Source organism: Ceratotherium simum, chromosome 9 (assembly GCF_057802395.1).
Source record: "Ceratotherium simum simum isolate JZ-2026a chromosome 9, ASM5780239v1, whole genome shotgun sequence".
NCBI lineage: Eukaryota > Metazoa > Chordata > Mammalia > Perissodactyla > Rhinocerotidae > Ceratotherium > Ceratotherium simum.
Window position 1 is genome coordinate 21,092,936 of NC_141908.1, and position 18,265 is coordinate 21,111,200.

At 35.9% G+C, this 18,265-nt stretch overlaps 1 pseudogene; it reads left to right on the top strand.

The window, feature by feature from the left end:
• The first annotated feature begins 16,752 nt into the window (after positions 1-16,752).
• LOC101387119 (large ribosomal subunit protein uL4 pseudogene) lies at positions 16,753-18,015 on the top strand (annotated as a pseudogene).
• Positions 18,016-18,265: the final 250 nt, after the last annotated feature.

Consider the following 18,265-nt stretch of genomic DNA (forward strand, 5'->3'; position numbering starts at 1 on the left):
AATGAAAGGGCACTAATTAGTAAAGGGAAAATATATATGAGTATAAATCTCACACATAAAGGTAAATATATAGTAAAATTCAGAATAATCTAATGTGGTAAAGGTGGTGGGTTAATTGTTTATAAGCTAATATGAAAGTTAAAAGATAAAAATAGTAAAAATAAGTGTAACTACAATAATTTGTTAATGGACACACAAGGTAAAAAGGTGTAAAATGTAACATCAAAAACACAAAATATGGGGGAGGAGTAATAATATAGAGCTTTAGAATGCATACAAACTTAAGTTTTTATCAACTTAAAATAGACCGTTATAAATATAAGTTGTTATATGTAAGCCTTATGGTAACTACAAAGCAAAAAACTATAGTAGATACACAAAAGATAAAGGAATCTAATCATATTATTAAATAAATCATCAAATCACAAAGAAAGAGAGAAAGAGAAGTAGAAAGGAAGAGAAGAATTACTAAAACAGCCAGAAAACAATTAACAAAATGGCAATAAGTCTGTACCTATCAATAATTACTTAAAATGTAAATAGACTAAATTCTCCAATCAAAAGACACAGAGTGGCTAAAAGGATTAAAAAAAAAACACACACAGACCCATCTATATGCTGCCTACAAGAGGCTTACTTCAAATGTAAGCACACACACAGAATGAAAGTGAAGGGATTAAAAAGATATTCCATGGAAATGGAAACCAAAAGAAAGCTGGAGTATCTATACTTAGATAAAATAGACTTTAAGCCAAACACTCTAATAAGAGACAAAGAAGATCATTATATAATGATAAAGGGGTCAAGCCAACAAAAGGACATAATACTTGTAAATATTTATGCATCCAATAAAGGTATACCTAAATATATAAAGCAAATATTAACAGACCTAAAGGGAGAGATGGACAGCAATACGATAACTGTAGGGGACTTTAATACCCCATTTTCATCAATGAATATGTCATCCAGACAGAAAATCAATACAGAAACATTGGCCTTATACGACATGTTAAACCACATGGACCTCATAGAAATACACAGAACATTCCATAGAAAAGCAACAGAATATACATTCTTCTCAAGTGTACATGGAACATTCTCTAGGATAGATCATATGTTAGGCCACAAAACAAGTCTTAATAAATTTAAGAAGATGATTGAAATCATATCAAGCATTTTCCATATGTAATGGTAGAAATCAATTACAGGAAGAAAATTGGAAAATTCACAAATATGTGGAGATTTAACTACATGCTACTAAACAACCAAAGAGTCAATGTAGAAATTAAAATATTAATCGAAAAATATCTTGAGGTAAGTGAAAATGGAAACACAACATACCAAACTTATGGGATGCACAAAAGCAGTTCTAAAAGGGAAATTCATAGTGCAAAATGCCGGCATTAATAAATAAGAAAATTCTTAACAACTTAACTTTACACCTCAAGAAATTTGAAAAAGAGGAACAAATGAAGCTTAAAGTTAGTAGAAGGAAGGAAATAAAGATCAGAGTGGAAATAAATGACATAGAGATAAAAAGACAATAGCTAACATCAATGAAATTTAGAACTGGCTTTTTGAAAAGATAAAATATACAAACCTTTAGCTACAGTCACCAAGAAAAAAATAGAAAGAGGCCTCAAATAAATGAAATCATAAATGGAAAAGGAGATGTTACAACTGATACCATAGAAATACAAACGTCTATAAGAGACTATTATGAACAATTACATGCCAACAAATTGGACACCCAAGATAAATGGATTAATTCCTTAAAACATAAATCCTACCAGGACTGAATTATAAAGGAATAGAAAATCTGAACAGACCAATTACTAGTAAGGAGATGGAATCAGTCATCAAAAACCTCCTAACAAACTAAAGCCCGGGACCAGATGACTTCACTGGTGAATTCTATCAAACATTTAAAGAGGAATAATGCTGGCTTTTCTGAAAGTCTTCCCAAAAAATAGAAAGGGAGGGAACACTTCCACACTCATTTGACAAGGCCAGCATTACCCTGTTACCATGATCAAATGGGATTTATCCCAGGATGTAAGGATGGTTCAACATCCATAAATCAATGTAATACATCACATTAATAAAATGAAGGATAAAAATGATATGGTCATCTCAATAAATGCAGAAAAAGCATTTGTCAAAATTCAACATTTATTTATGATAAAAACTCTCAATAAGTGGGTATAGACAGAACATACCTCAACATAATAAAGGCCATATATGAGAAGCCTACAGCAAACATCATACTCAATGGTGAAAAGCTGAAAGCTTTTCCTCTAAGATCAGGAACAAGACAAGGATGCCCACTCTGGCCACTTTTATTCAACATAGTTTTGGAAGTCCTAGCCACAGCAATTAGGCAAGAAAAAGAAATAAAAGGCATCCAAATTGGAATGGAAGAAGTAAAACTATCTCTATTTACAGATGACATGATATTATATATAGCAAATCCTAAAGACTCCACAAAAAACTGTTAGAATTAATTTAAAAATTCAGTAAATTTCCAGGATAAAAAAAATCCTTTGAATTTCTATAGACTAACAATGAACTATCAGAAGGAGAAATTAAGAAAACAATCCCACTTACTATTGCATCAAGAAGAATACAATACCTAGGAATAAATTTAACTATGGAGGTGAAAGATGTCTACACTGAAAACTATAAGACATTGATGAAAGAAATTGAAGACGACACAAATAAATGGAAAGATTTTTCCATGTTCATGAATTGGAAGACTATTGTTAAATTGTCCATACTACCCAAAGCAATCCACAGATTCAATGCAATCCCTATCAAAATCCCAGTGGCGTTTTTCACAGAAATAGACAAACAATCATAAAATTTGTATGGAATAACAAAAGACCCTGAATAGCCAAAGCAATTTTGAGTAAGAACAACAAAGCTGGAGGCATCACGCTTTCTGACTTCAAACTATATTACAAAGCTAAAGTAAAATAGACACATAGATCAAAGGAACAGAATAAAGAGCTCAGATATAAACCCATGCACTTATAGTCAGTTACTTTATGAAAAAGGAGCCAAAAATATATAATAAGGGAAAGAATTGTCTCTTGAATAAATGGTGCTGGGAAAACTGGACATCCACATGCAAAAGAATGAAACTGGACTCCTGTCTTACACCATATACAAATATCAACTCAAAATGGATTGAAGACTTGAATATACACCTGAAACTATAAGACCCCTAGAAGAAAACAAAAGCAGTAAGCTCCTTGACGTTGGTCTCGGCAGTGATTTTTTAGATTTGACATCAAAAACAAAGACAATAAAAGCAAAAATAAACAGGCAGGACTATCTAAAACTAAAAAGCTTCTACAGGAAAGACAATGATCAACAAAAGGAGAAGGCAATCTACCAAATGGAAGAAAATATTTGCAAATCATATACCTGATAAGAGGTTAATATTCAAAATATTTAGGGAACTCGTAGAGCTCAATAGCAAAAAAAAAAAAAAAAAAAAATCCCTTTGAAAAATAGGCGGTGGATCTGAATAGACATTTTTCCAAAGAAGATATACAAATGGCCAACAGGTACATGAAAAGATGCTCTCCATCACTAATGATCACGGAAACGCAAATCAAAACCAAACTGAGGTATCACCTCACACATTAGAACGGCTGTTATCAGAAGGACAAGAAATACCAAGTGTTGGTGAGGATGTGGAAACAAGGGGACCCTGCTGCACTGTTGGGAATGTAAATTGATGCAGCCTCTATGGAAAACAGTATGGAGGTTTCCCCAAAAATTAAAAATAAAAATACCATATGATCCAGCAATTCCACTGCTGGATATTTATCTGAAGGAAATGAAAACAGTAACTCGAAAAGATAATATGCACCCTCATGTTCATTGCAGTATCATTTGCAATAGCCAAGACATGGAAACAACCTAAAAGAGTCCATCAACAGATGAGTGGGTAAAGAAAATGTGAGATATGTGTGTGTGTGTATATATATATATATGCACATATACATACATAAACACGTATATACACACAATGGAATATCATTCAGTCATAAAAAAAGAAGGAAATCCTGCCATTTGCAACAACATAGATGGACCATGAGAGCATTATGCTAAGCGAAAGAAGACAGAGAAAGACAAATACCATATGATCTCACTTATATGTGGGATCTGAAAAAAAAACCTCATAGATAGAACAGGTTGGTGGTTGCCAGAGGTGGGAGGTGGGGAATGGGCACAATGGGAAAAGGTGGTCAAAAGGTACAAACTTCCAGTTATAAAATAAATAAGCCCTGGGGATGTAATGTACAGCATGGTGACTATGGTTAATAATACAGTATTGTATACAGCCATGCATCACATAATGACATTTCAGTCAATGACGGACTGCATATACAACGGTAGTCCCATAAGATTAGTACGGTATAGCCTAGGTGCATAGTAGGCTATACCATCTAGGTTTGTGTAAGTACACTCTGCGATGTTCTCACAATGACAAAATTGCCTAACGACACATTTCTCAAAATGTATCCCCATCATTAACTGGTGCATGACTGTATTTGAAAGTTGCTAAGAGAGTAGATCTCAAAACTTCTCATCACAAGAAAAAAAAATGTGTAACCATATGTGGTGATGGATGTTAACTAGACTTATTGTGGTGATCATTTTGCAATATATACGTCATTATGTTATACACCTGAAACTAATATAGTGTTATATGTCAATTATATCTCAATAAAAAAGAAAAAAGTAGGAAAAGCTAAAATTATCTGTTATGTACTAATAGTTTGGATTACAGGAGATTCATAATGTGATTTCAAAAAAATAAATCCTCAATATTATCTGTATATTTTAAGTACCTGTGATAATTTTGTCCCTTAAAAGTACAAATAGACTCATATGTACTTAATAAGCATATTACAAAAAAATGAGTACCATAATAGATCATTCCTGCCCTTTCCAAACCTGACCTCCAAAAGCAAAGCATCGTAAACAAAAACTCAGTATTAGATCCCTTGCCTTATATCTTATAGGTTGGGGTATCATTTGTTTTTCTTTTCTGTTATCTGGAAAATGATCTGAAAGAAGTAGTCCTCAATACTTAGAAACACACTAGCAATACTAAGTACATCTGAGGGTAAGCTCATAGTAACCTCCTGCTCTAGTTTCTTGAAATTGTATAGATTATATGACTTTGGCATAATCTTGCTGTTAGTAATAAATTTCTACCTTATTCTAAAAATAGTAATAATAAATGTAAAATAACTAGTATTCATTACATATCATTAGTGCAATAAATATTACCTGCAATTAGTATTATATAACACATTCAGTTGGGGCCCTTAGGGTCATTCAAGTTTTTAATTCATTCATAGATTCAACAATTATCCATGTGTTGAATTTGTGTTAATATATTAGATTGTCAACATCCATGGCTTGAATACAATAATTTCTCAGATAATACAGAGTTACTAAAAATATTTTTCTTCTAGTTACACTCATTTTTCAAGTATCATAATTAACAGAGATTTTATTCTTTCATTCTAACAATATCATGGGCTAGGCCAGTGCTAGGAGGTACACTATTGAATCAATGGAATAAGAGCCCTTCCAACTTTTACTTTACTTGAAAATTATACCACACAGATCCAACGATTTGGGAACTTCATCTCTCTGGAGCAAAGCCAATAAAAGAGATGTAAGTGAAAAACAATATTCCATAGGCTGATACAGATTCCAAAAGTTCATGCATGAAATCTGTGAACTCTTTTCCCTAGGAAATCATATTGCTCCTGCAATAAATGTAGTTTTAATGTGTGTCGTTCTTCTAGGCAGAGAATGTGGGTAGGAAGTAATAAGAAGTAAGTGTGACCTGGTACTGCTACTAACTAGCCATTGATCTTAACATACTGCACAGTGTAGCAAAGAGACTCAAAAACACCAACTGGCTTAAGCCATGAATGTATATAGCAGAAGTTATTAGATAACTAGCTTGCAGAGTATTTAGTTTGACGTGCGAAGGTTTTTATATTTTTATTAGTTGCAGTCACTTGAAATTGAGAGATTTTACACAATAATTTGGGTTTCTAGCTTCTCTTGAAAACTTAGAAGGTCTGGTAACAAACCTCAATCTTTCATAATTTGCTGGAACTGAATACTGGCTGCTCTCTTACAAAATGACGTTCACTCTCCACTCATGCACTTAACCAATATTTATTGAATATTTACTGTGTGCCATCACTATTCTAGGTGCTGAGCAAAAAGAGACCAGCTCGCTGCCCTCATGGCACTTACATACTTTTAGGGCAAGTTAAAAACAAAGCTTGCCAACAAACATGCAAATACACATATTAACATGAAGATAAATGTTATAATTAAAACTATGCAGGACAATGGGACAGAAAGTAACTTTTCTCAAATCCTACCTTCTCAATGAGTCATTCCCCAGTGATGATTTAATCCTGTTATCCAGGATTCCTCAAATTACAGCCCATTGGCCAAATCAGGCCAACTGCTTTCTGTCAAATTTTCTTGGAGCACAGCCACATCCACTCATTGACATGTTGTCCACGCTGCCTTTGCACTACAAGGGCAGGGTTGAGCAGATGCAACTGAGACCTTCTGGCCTACAAAGCCTAAAATATTATCTGGCCCTTTACAGAAAAAAAATACTGACCCCTTACCTGCTTATATTCTCAATTCCCTTTAGCTTTCCCAACTTTTTCCATAGCCCTATCATCTCTAAAATTCTTTTTACTGTACATATTTATTTTATAGCTTATTGTCTATTTTTTCCTTGCATTAAGATGTTAACACTATGAGGGTAAGGATCTTAATTTTGTTCATATATGTATCCCAAATGTTTGGAATATGGTAGGTACTCAATGAATATTTGTAGAACGAGTGAATGAAGTTAGAGAAATAAGCAGTATACAGCATACAACCACGGAAGCCAAGGTGAGGAATTTGGATTTTATTCTAAATTTATGGGCAGCACAGGAGGATGGAGTGATATAATGTGATCCAGGCCACCATGGTCTCATGACTTACTTCATCCTTCACCCTGGAGTGACCAGGCCCCTTAATCTGTGTTATTTCTGGCCTGTGCTACAGATCTTAGTCCAGCAAATACTCCATCAATGAGAAATGGTAATGGACTTTCAAAAGACTAGAGTTCAATGACTCTACCTCTGAACAATTCCTTTGTGAGATGGGGTTACTGGCAAGTTCTGGACAGTTCTTCAATAACAACATTAAACAGCAAGTTCAATGATTTTGAAACAGGCTTTGTAAGTTTTATTATTATAATGTTTATAAGTTGTCTTCTGAGAAATTTATGCAAAGATATTATTATAACCAAAGTACTATAAAACGCAGCTTACCAATCAATATAGTAGAGTGCACTGGTGTGCCACCCAGGGGTTACAGGTGTGCTCAGATATCAATTCCCCTCCACTTAGGGAGTAATCAGAACTCTCTCTCTCGGTCAGTCATGGCCTCATCCATTTATCCTAACGTTATAGAATTATTAGCATTTTATACAAATGCCATAAGGTTAAGAGGTCCTGCAATGAACAACAATCATAATTTGTTAATGATATTTGTTTTCCAAAAGAGAATAAAAATCATTAAGTTTGTGGCTACTGCTAAGATTATGAGGCTCATTAAGACAATTGACAAAGGTGTCCTGAGTATATTTCTACTTTTAATGAATTTATGAACTAAGGGAAACACATATAAACAATGAGGAACACATATAAATGGGTGCACAAGGAAAACTTGAGTAATTTCATTTGGGGGATTAAGGAGGGGCTTAGGAAGAACAGGGAATTTGAGTTACACAATGAAGAGTGAAGACTTTTTGATGGGGTAGAGGAAAGGTGTGCTAATTGGCTCCTCATTACTGTCCCAGAGATTTAAGATAATTTTCACATTCCTTGGAATGAGGACCAAGGTGAGAATAATTTTCTTATTCTTGAGTTGGTCCAAGAACAAACCATCCCAAACCAAGATGTGTCAATTCCTTCATCAAGCAGTGTGAAATAGTTTTTCACTTACTCCTTATGGATGGGCTTCTCAGAACCAAATCACTAAAAGTCTCTCTACTAAAGAGCTTCTGTCTCATGTCTACCATGGAGCAGCCTCATCAATCTCACACCAGAAGTGGGAGTTGTGGAAAGCAGAACATGCTACTCAGATTCCTAATTAAGAAAACCCTGCCTCAATTCATTGGTATTTAGAGACTGAGGAGTTGGGGAATATTTAGCCACAGTCTAGGAATCATACATATACACATACACACACCAAAAAACCTTCCTAGAGTGTCACTTGGCTTTTATTGATTATTCTCAAAGAAAAATCAACAGATTAAAACAGTTCAAAAGTGTCAAACAACAAAACTGTGTAATTCAGAATTTTCCAGACTTCCTTGGTTTACCGGCCCCTCTGTGTCTCAGTAATTTTTCCATAGTGCTCAATAGTCCAAAACCAATACCTAACCTTTTTGTTTATGAAGTAGTTAGGTTCAAACAACTTAATAATTGATGCTTAACTTAGTAACATTTAAAAAAAACAATACACATAAGTTAAAAGAAAAAAGTTTTTCATTTTTAAGTAACCACAATTACATACTAAGTGGATTTATGCTCCTGGAACTCCTTAAACCTTAGAGTCAAACTGGACGCTGCCATCCTCATTTCCTATTCCATACTGATTTTTGTTCACCATTCACTTTGATCACAACAATCAATGAAAACCCAGCTTCATAAATATGTGACATCATCAAAAGAAATGTAGTGCAATCTAATGTTGAATTATGAACCACCTCAAGCTAGTAGTTCACACCATATCTGTCAGTTGCTGCATTTTGCTGTGTTTTCCTTATAAATTTAAAATCTGGTGAATGTAGTCTCAAAGAGACCTTTGATGCACAGCCAATCAGGATTGTATTTCTGAAGGGCCACGAGTACATCAGGGTTTTAGATACCCATGTCTATTTTTCCAAGAGCTTGTTTTTCATTTCAGGGATGAATAATCGCTTGAGCCTCATTTTTTGGTTGTTTTCTTTCCTAAAACTACAGCTTCAATTTATGTTGCAAATCTCCAAATATCTCTCTATCACACAATATTGATTTGCTACATATTTAAAAGCACAAGGGGAGCAGTCAAGGGCTTTTTTGTGCGTATGACCACTTACCCCTAGTAAATATGTTCTCTACAGATATTATTGTTATATTTTTAAGCATCATTGGGTTATTTTATTTTATTTATTTATTTTTTATTTTATTTATTTATTTATTTATTTATTTATTTATTTATTTATTTGTGAGGAAGATCAGCCCTGAGCTAACATGCATGCCAATCCTCCTCTTTTTGCTGAGGAAGACCAGTTCTGAGCTAACATCTATTGCCAATCCTCCTCCTTTTTTTCCCCAAAGCCCCAGTAGATAGTTGTATGTCATAGTTGCACATCCTTCTAGTTGCTGTATGTGGGACGCGGCCTCAGCATGGCCGGACAAGCGGTGCGTCAATGCGCGCCCAGGATCCGAACACGGGCTGCCAGCAGTGGAGCATGCGCACTTAACTTCTAAGCCACGGGGCTGGCCCTACAGATATTATTTTTATAAAGGATTTCTTTAAAATGGAGTAATATGTACTTCCTCCCCAAGTTCTCTATCGCCAGACCCTTTACCCAAACACCCCTCATTAACATCTGTTCAACATAACCATATTTATGTATGACAAAATAATAAACAGGGAACATGCAATTGGAAGAGCAGATAGGAGACAGCAAAAAGTTATAGAGAAATGGAAAGAATGGAAGTAAAAAATGGAGAGAAATCTTCAGCTACTGAGTATTATGACATAAGTTGAAAGGATCCAAAGCCATTGCCATAAAAAGCCATTTATGAAAGTTTTGTTCCTGACTGTAAAATTGTCTGAGAATACATATATGCATATGCACATGTGTGTCTATATATATTTGTAGCATTTCCTCAGAGGATGGAAATTTAAGATCAACAAGAGGAGATCTGAAACCACTCAAGAGTTAATATATTGCAGCTCACTACATTAGGTAAGAAATAAATTATTATTCTCTTTTCACAGATGAGGTTAGGTACTTTGAAGGATGATTCTGTCAGTAAGTTGTAACAAATTCACTAAAATAGAGCTACAACTCTTAAGAGAGTAATCTTTTAACCAACAGACAGGCTATGACCTGCAGTCTCGTAGCCTAACCGATGTTAAGAAGGGCTGTGTATAAGACTGCAAACTAAAATATTCATTCAGATTTGTTTGTGATGTCAAGTATGGCCTTGTGGCTGTGCTGCATGCAGAGTCACTGAAGAATCCTAGCAATTATTGTTCCCATTCTTTCATCCTTAACGGGATAGGATAATCCTTAATGGTTCTGAAATACATCTTCACTTGGACAGAATAACAGGACAAGCCAATGAGGCTAACCACCTCTAGGAGAATGAAGAAGGTACCTGGGCAGTTTAAAGAGTTGTCAATAAAGTGGAGAGGGGGAGAGAGAGAGAGGGGAAATGTAGTGGAGAGTTTCAAGTCCTCCTCTTTGTGTACTCCATACAAAAGATAAACATTCACAGCCCTCATGGAGGCAGCAGGGCACTGCCCAGCACCACGGAGCTCCATTCACATATGGATACACAATGGGGCTTGCCACTCTCAATGTTTTCTACAAGAACGATTCCAACTGGAGTTGCGCAATGCTGCAGTCCTAAGGGTCTTCATAGTTTGTTTGACAATTTGGAATAACTGCCTCTAATTTTAGAATTTTCTAAGAAATTTATCCTATGTTATATTTAAATGAAGAATACAATAGAATGTTTTACACTGAAGCTAGAACACCATATAAACAGAGGCTTGAAATGGCAACAACAAAAAATTATGTCCTGTAAATTATTTTTACCTGAAAAACCGTACTTTGTTAATTCTACTCTTTAAGCAGAATGACTTTAAGTATAAGATCTTAAATTTGTTAGGTTTTTTCCTGCATCGTATCTTTCAAATATTATGGCACCATACCAGCATCTTGCCTCATCCTAAGATTCAGAAAAGATGAAATTTGAGTACTAAATCATAATTCCTTATTCCATAGCTTCCTAGATTTCCCTTAAAAGACTAATCTTCTAGTCTATCACTTTACAGAAACACTAAATATACATGTGACTTAATTGGTGTGTTTTCCTCACTACCACTGACTAATCTAACTCTAGGCATTATATACCACTACCAATGCACTTAGACCATCTCCCCCCAAAAATGAGTAAATTTATAATTAACATTTAAAATTGTAATAATTGCATCTAGGTAGAAATTGAAAAATAGCAGGTCAATTAGTCACTTTTAAGTACAAAATATATTTCTGTAAATCTGTAAGTACAACCTTTCACTTTAAGAAAGATGGCAAATTTATGTCTCTTTTCAAATCCTCCTCTTTTTGCTGAGGAAGACCGGCTCTGAGCTAACATCTATTGGCAATCCTCCTCCTTTTTTTCCCCAAAGCCCCAGTAAATAGTTGTATGTCATAGTTGCACATCCTTCTAGTTGCTGTATGTGGGACGAGGCCTCAGCATGGCCGGAGAAGCGGTGCATCTCTAAGCCATGGGTCCGGCCCTAAGTAAGACTTTGATTGCAAATAATTTGTAGAAATCCTAGCAGGGATATTCAGAGTGCAGATACATAGTGCTGGACTTATTTAAATTCAGTTCAAATACAGAATTGATTTTCCTTTCTGGCACTTTTCTGAAATGTACATTATGGCTTTGTTTAGTTAAACCAGTTATGACACTTGAGCCTCTGAAATGCTATATACCTGCACTCAGCCTCTGAGTGTGTTGATTTTGCTTCTTTGGTGGAACAAATTTCAATCCCTTTCATGCAGAAAACTAAGATGAGCAGATATTTGTGTAATGTGTATGTTAATTAAAGCATGTTTTTCCCTGGGGGCTGGGGAGCATTGTGTATATTTTAAGGAAGACATTCACTCATATAAAATTCAAGAGCAATAGAGCAGGATGGTGTATTGCTAAATGCTGTAAAGTGACTTGTTATTAATAATAATATACAGTCATGCACTGCATAATGACGTTTTGGTCAATGACAGACTATACAGGACGGTGGTCCCATAAGATTAGTACCATATAGCTTAGGTATAGTAGGCTATACCATCTAGGTTTGTGTGAGTACTGTAGGGCAGGAAGAAATTTTCCCCTACCCTTCTAGGTTCTTCTGGCTGGTCTAAGAATTAAATTGACCTGAGACAGATTTAGCAGGAGACAAACAAAAGTTTAACAACATATATGCATGGGAGAAACTCAGGAAAACCAAGTAACTCACCAAAATAAGCCAAAGCCTCATGTTAAATACTATCCTCAGCTAAAGACAAAAGTAGATGTTGGGGGTAGAGAGAGTCAGTGACCTGAAAGGGAAGGAAGGCAATTCACAGGTAGATGAAAAGAAGCAAACCTTTAGAAACAAGTGTTTGGCCACACAGAAACAGAAAAACGTGGAAGGGAGCCCAACAAACAGGTTTTTCTAGGTTCCTCCCAGTCTACCACCTAGTTCATGTTCTGCTAAGGTGATAGCTCCCTTCTTGAGACAGGTGTTTTTTTTTTAATCTGAATTCTTTTAGGCAGTTCAGGGGGAGGCAACAAGAAAAAACTTTCTGAGTCTTTTGTTTCTTAAAAATAATCAGCCTAAAATAATCTCATGTTAAAGAGACACATTTTAGGGCCAGCCCCGTGGCTTAGCGGTTAAGTGCACGCGCTCCGCTACTGGCGGCCCGGGTTCAGATCCCAGGCACGCACCGAGGCACCGCTTCTCCGGCCATGCTGAGGCCGTGTCCCACATACAGCAACTAGAAGGATGTGCAACTATGACATACAACTATCTACTGGGGCTTTGGGGGGAAAACAGGAGGAGGATTGGCAATAGATGTTAGCTCAGAGCCAGTCTTCCTCAGCAAAAAAAGGGAGGATTAGCATGCATGTTAGCTCAGGGCTGATCTTCCTCACAGGAAAAAAAAAAAAAAAAGAGACACAATTTAGGAGGGCAAATTTTGTTCCCCTTCAGTATACTCTATGATGTTCACACAATGACAAAATTGTTAGCTTTTTCATATGAGCTGAAAAATTATCATCAGACTCTGTCACCGTTCTGCTCACTAGTAAACCATTGGCTGACAGATCAAGAGACAAAATCCAGTTGTGCCCCAAATGCTGCTATGCTTTCAAACCAATCCAATACACACAGCAAGCAATGCCTGTCCCATTAAGGCAATGCATCAAAAATCCTCTAGGCTTCAGGCAGTGATCCCAGAACATGCTCACCCACTTCCAACTTGTCTTTCGTCTGGTCGTTGATCCAGTTCCCAAATTTGTAGAGACTTTTCATTTATTATTCATTTTAGTTCTAGCATTGGTACCTGTCCTCCAGATAGCCATCAAGCAATCTGGGTTGGAATTGCCAGTAAACTCCCTCTCCTTCATACCAGCGTGACCTTGCTGGTTCCTTCACAACCAGCACCAGTCAGCTTGTTCAAGCCTTTCTTTGAAGAGTACGAATTCTAACAAGCATGTGTGTCTTAGAAAGAAAACACAAGGGATGCCAAAAAGTTTCAAAGTGACCCAGTTTTATTTACAGGGCAGTGAGTGCTTAGCTTTCACTGTCAATGTGAGATGTAGCAGCTGACTCCAAACACATGGAATTTCTTGAATAATTTCATCAGCTTTACATAGGTAAATGTATGGCTCCATAAATCCAGAAAATATATTCATATCGGTATTCATTAATGTATTAATTTTAGAAGATAGTTATTGATTTCATGATATGAAAGATGAGTATTGAGCTTACAGACATATTTTCTTCCCAATTTCATATTTATGTTATTTTAGACATTCTATCATCTCTATTTTAAATTTAAAAGTATGTATATAAATCTCTATATCTTCAACAGTTGTCTTTTGACCCCTTATTTTTTTTACAATAAGGCTATTAACATTTCTCTCTCTCCTCCTCTCATCCATATGCCACAGTCTTTTTTTTTTTTTTTTTGTGAGGAAGATCAGCCCTGAGCTAACATCCATGCTAATTCTCCTCTTTTTGCTGAGGAAGACTGGCCCTGGGCTAACATCTGTGCCCATCTTCCTCCACTTTATATGGGATGCCGCCACAGCATGGCCTGACAAGCAGTGCGTCGGCGTGCACCCAGGATCTGAACCCGGGCCGCCAGCAGCGGAGTGCGTGCACTTAACTGCTATGCCACGGGGCCGGCCCCTGCCACAGTCATTTTTAATGACTAATATTGTACTCGAGTTAACCATGTAGCACACTGGATTATATTTTCTTCTCTAGGCATCCAGCCCAACAGATGCTTTCTTTCATCGATTGCTTAAAAGTATGCTCCTTTTTCTTTTACTTCATATTTGGGCTGATTCTTTCTCATCAACTTCCCCATTTCCCCTTAGTTGTCTAGTCGCTTTTTTCCCCTTGTGTTACATGTCTTTATCATAGCCTAATTTTTAACTTCATAAATATAGATTGAATGCTATAAAGACTTCTTTTTTCCCTAGTTACCAAGCTCCCAGAGTCCTTCATTCTCTTTCCCCCTCTAAACTGATTGTACTTGAGGTTTTTTTATAGAGATCTCATTCCAGGCCTTCCCTTTATTGTATATCTGGGTGAATCCATTGTTTCTTAGACCTCATGACTTCACTTTTCTTGGATTACTCCATTATTTTGCTGATGAACATCCTCAAGTAATTTCCTTAGAAGGGATGTATAAGAGGCAAATTTTCTGAGTCTTGTCTCAAGAGGCGATATTCCACCTCATATGGATCGATTCTAGGCTAAAAAGAGTTTTTATAAAATAATGACTGGTTTAACTTTTCAAGAACTGTAATCATAATTATTATAATATATTAATATAGCTTTAAGTATAAAATAAAATGTTGACTGAAATGCAAAGAGAAATTATAAAATCCCCTATCATAGTGGAAGATTTTTAGCATATCTCTTTCAGTAAATGGTCAGTTAAATAGATAAATGATAAATTTGTGAGTACAATTAGAATCTGTAAATTATGGAAAACTGCATCCAATGGCTGAACAACATACATTCATTCCACGCACAGATAAAACATGTATGACCACAATTGGAAGGAAATTACAAAGACAAACTCACATAGAGTTGAAAACTTTGGGAAAAAAATAAAATAGAGGATGAACAAAGCCAAAGGTCGAGTTTTTCGAAAATACTGCAAAACAGATAATCTCCTGGAAAGACTGGTCAAAAGAAAAAGAGAAAAGTTACAAATAAAGAATACCTATAATAAAAAAGGGACATATTGCATGATACAGAGAGTGAAAAGTAATTGGAATAACACGATCAACTTCCTAAGAATAAAATTGACAGAAAATTCTCAGAAAAAAATAAAACTCAAATAGAAATTGAAAACTTGAAGACTTCTTGATATTAAAGAAATGCAATTGATAATTAAATATCTTCCTATACAAGAAATAACTGGCACAGATGGCTTTGCTAGTAAGTTCTAGCAAACACTCAGAAAGTAATTCCAAATATTCACAGACTTTTACATGAAATTGTAGAAGAGGCAACACATTCCAACTAATTTAATGAGGCTAGCATAGCATTGAGACCAAAACAACAAAAGATTTCATGAGTTATGAAAATCATTAGCCAATCTCACTAATAAATGCAATTCTAAAGAAAATATTAACAAATTTAATCTAACAAAATATATCATGACAATTGGGGGATATATCCAAGAATATAAGATTAATTGATTAACAATAAGCCAAAGTAATAAAGCATATTAATATATTAAAGCAAGAAACCCTCATGATCATCTCAATAAATACTGAAATATAATTTGATAAAATAAAACAATTTGTGATAAAACTCTTAATAGAAGGAACAGAAAAATACTAACTTGATATGGTAGTTAGCCTCCAAAATGGCCCCCAATGATCCTTACCTCTTAGTATACACGCACTTATGTAATTCCCTCTCACACTGTATTGGGCTGATCTGTGTACTCAACAAGCTATTGTGGAAATAACTGTGTGATTTTTGAAGGCTGTTATAAAAACATTTGGGTCTGCCTTGCTCTCTCTTGGATTGTTCACTCTAAGGGAAGCCAGCTACTATGATGTGAGGGCACTCAAGCAACCTTAAAGTCCATCTGGAAAGGATCTGAAACCTCCATCCAGCAACAAGCGCCAACTTGCTAGTCATATCAGTTGGCTATTTTGGAAGCTGATACTCCAACTCCCATCTTTCAGATGACTACAACCCTGACTGATATTTTGACTACAACTTACTGCATCCCTGGCTGACATTTGACTACAACTTCATGAGAGACCCCAAGCCAGAATCATACTCCTAAAGTGCCTCCAGATTCATTAGCCATAGATGATATGAGATAATACGTGTTTATTGTTGTTTCGAGTCACTAATTTTTAAAGTAACTTGTTATGCAGCAATAGATAATTAAGATATCAATAAAATGTTTTTATAAAAACTCACAGCACTCAATATGCAATAAAGAAATATTAAAATATTTGTGTTAAACAAAAAATTAAACAAGGAATTCTAATATCATCATTTGTTTTCAATATCATACATTAAGAAGCACTCAGCCCAATAAGATGGGAGGAGCTCTTCCCGTTGAGAAGAGCACGGCCTTTTCCTCTCCCCACTATGGTGTGTGCTCGTCCACTCGTGTCAGTGTACTCCAAAAAGGGGATCACCTGGCAAAAACGTCACTTTGCCTGATGTGTTCAAGGCTCCCATTTGACCAGATACTGCAAACTTTGTTTACACCAACTTACGCAAAAACAACAGACAGCCCTGTGCTGTCAGTGAATTAGCAGGTCATCAAACCACGGCTGAGTCTTGGAGTACTGGCAGAGCTGCAGCTCGAATTCCCAAAGTTTGAGGCGGTAGGACTCACAGTCTGGCCAGGGTGTTTTCGAAAATACGTGTTGTGGGAGCCAAATGTTTTCACCAACCAAAATCTCATGCCCTTGGTGCTGCAGAATGAAGACTACACTAAAGCAATATGCCATCTGCTCTGTCCTGGCTGCCTCGGCCTTACCAGCAATGGTCACGTCTAAAGGTCATTGTATTGAGGAAGTTCCTGAGCTTCCTTTGAGGTTGAAGATAAAGTGAAGGCTACAAGAAGACCAAGGAGGCTGGCTGTCTTGCTTCTTAAGAAACTTAAGGCCTGGAATGATGTAAAAAAGCTCTATGCCTCTCAGCAAATGAGAGCTGGCCAGAGCAAAATGAGAAACCACATCATATCCAATGCATGCGACCCTACATTTTCTATAATGAGGACAATGGTATTATCAAGGCCTTCAGAAACATCCTGGAATTACTCTGCTTAATGTAAGCAAACTTAACATTTTGAAACTTGCTCCTGGTGGGCACGTGGAACATTTCTGCACTTGGACTGGAAGTGCTTTCCGCAAGTTAGATGATCTGTATGGCAATTGGCATAAAGCTGCCCCCCTCAGAGTAACTATAATCCTCCCAAGCACAAGATGCTTACTACAGATTTTAGCAGAAAAGTTCAGATATCCAAAGAGCCGTCTGAGTATCACGCAAGAAGATTAATTGCAGTGTCCTAAAGAAGAATCCACTGAAAAAACTGAGAATCATTTGGCAGCTAAACCTATATGCAAAGACCATGTGCCAGAACCCATTTTTCGCCAGGCCAAGAGTCACAAATTCCAGGTGGATAAGGCATCAGCAGCAGTTGAAGCCAAATCAAATAAGAAGAGACCTTAAGGTAAGAAGCCTGTGGTAGGGAAGAAAGGAAGGAAAGCTATTGGTGTTAAGAACCAGAGGAAGCCTTTGATAGGAATAAAGACTGTGGATACCAAGAAATTAGCAGCTGAAAAGAAGCCAGCAGAACAGAAACTCACCAAGAAGAAAATAAGACTTCTGCATAAAACTTAAATTTGTTTATTCCATAAAGATCAAACCATGTTGGACAGCTTATTTTGAAAAAAGACCTAATCAAAGAGGCAGTGAGAAACAAACAGACAAAAAGATGGGAGAGGACGTTATAAAGATTGTGAAAGAAAAAAACCATTATTTACAGATGAAAAGTTGTCTTGATAGATAATGCAAAATAATTTACAAACTATTGAAATTAATAAAAAAATTTAGTAAGTTAGATAGGAAATCAAAATATTGGTATCTATTG